The sequence below is a fragment of the Bison bison genome, unplaced genomic scaffold (genome assembly GCF_000754665.1).
Source record: "Bison bison bison isolate TAMUID 2011002044 unplaced genomic scaffold, Bison_UMD1.0 scf7180017864516, whole genome shotgun sequence".
NCBI lineage: Eukaryota > Metazoa > Chordata > Mammalia > Artiodactyla > Bovidae > Bison > Bison bison.
The window spans coordinates 3,188,049-3,189,691 of record NW_011495069.1 but is presented as its reverse complement, the minus strand read 5'-3'; the positions used below and the strand labels follow the sequence as shown (position 1 = coordinate 3,189,691).

At 51.9% G+C, this 1,643-nt stretch overlaps 1 protein-coding gene across 1 annotated transcript in view; it reads right to left on the bottom strand.

The window, feature by feature from the left end:
• The window catches only part of VWA5B1 (von Willebrand factor A domain containing 5B1), a 52,837-nt gene that overhangs the window by 14,618 nt on the left and 36,576 nt on the right, over positions 1-1,643 (bottom strand).

Here is a 1,643-nt window from a genome sequence, read left to right as displayed (position 1 = left end):
ACGACAGAGGATGAGATGGCTGGATGGCATCACTGACTCGATGGACGTGAGTCTGAGTGAACTGCGGGAGTTGGTGATGGACAGGGAGGCCTGGTGTGCTGCGATTCATGGGGTTGCAAAGAGTCGGACACGACTGAGCGACTGAACTGAACTGAACTGATAATTATTTGATTTATATTGGTTGGCCCCCCAGCTAGTCTGTGTCAAGCACTCATAAGTAAGGACGGGGATGACGGTGGTCACTATGCTGTTCAGCCTGACCCCCAGCTGATCCGTACTCAATAAATGGCCTCGAAAGGTGACGGGTGGACCGATTAGACCCAGAGGGTTCTGTGGGAGGAGAGGTGTGGTCCAAGAGGAGCTAGGGAGGTGGAATAGGGTGGTCCTCATGGTACTGTCTCCAGAGTCCGACAGTCCAGTTCAGTTCAGTTCAGTCGCTCAGTCGTGTCCAACTCTTTGCGACTGCATGGACTGCAACATGCCAGGCCTCCCTGTTCATCACCAACTCCTGGAGCTTGCTCAAACTCATGTGCATATAGTCAGTGGTGCCATCCAACCATCTCGTCCTCTGTCATCCCCTTCTCCTTCTGCCTTCAATCTTTCCCAGCATCAGGGTCTTTTCCAATGGGTCAGTGCTTCACATCAGGTGGCTAAAGGATTGGAGTTTCAGCTTTAGCATCAGTCCTTTCAATGAATATTCAGGACTGATTTCCCTTAGGATGGACTGGTTGGATCTTGCAGTCCAAGGGACTCTCAAGAGTTTTCTCCAACACCACGGTTCAAAAGCATCAATTCTTCAGCACTCAGCTTTCTTTATGGTCCAAGTTTCACATCCATACATGACTACTGGGAAAACCATAGCTTTGACTGCTGCTGTTGCTGCTGCTAAGTCGCTTCAATCATGTCTGACTCTGTGCCACCCCATAGACGGCAGCCCACCAGGCTCTTCGGTCCCTGGGATTCTCCAGGCAAGAATACTGGAGTAGGTTGCCATTTCCTTCTCCATAGCTTCGACTAGATGGACCTTTGTTGGCAAAGTAATGTCTCTGCTTTTTAATATGCTGTCTAGGTTGGTCATAACTTTTCTTTCAGGGAGCAAGCGTCTTTTTATTTCATGGATGCAGTCACCATCTGCAGTGATTTTGGAGCCCAAGAAAATAAAGTCTGCTACTGTTTCCCCATCTATTTGCCATGAAGTGATGGGACGGGAGGCCATGATCTTAGTTTTCTGAATGTTAAGTTTTAAGCCAACTTTTTCACTCTGCTCTTTCACTTTCATCAAGAGGCTCTTTAGTCCTTCACTTTCTGCCATAAGGGTGGTGTCACCTGCATATCTGAGGTTATTGAGGGACCCATAGCAGGGGGGAAGGAGGGAAGAGAGAACAGGTCACCGGGCAGATCAAGCAGGAGGTGGAGCCCTCGGCTGTGTGTGTCGGGGTGTGCGCGTGTGTGTGTGTGTTGGGAGGGGGACAGTGGGGGTCAAGGGATGCAACTGGAGGCAGCGATGGGGAAAGGAGGTGGAGCGCTGGGCGGTGGCAGGGCTGCTGAGAGAAGTAAGGGGTGGGGCCGGGAAACAGGGCGGCCCCTGGGGGAGAGGCAAGGGGCGGGGCTTATCGGAGGGGCGGGGCCGCTGTGAGGGGCAG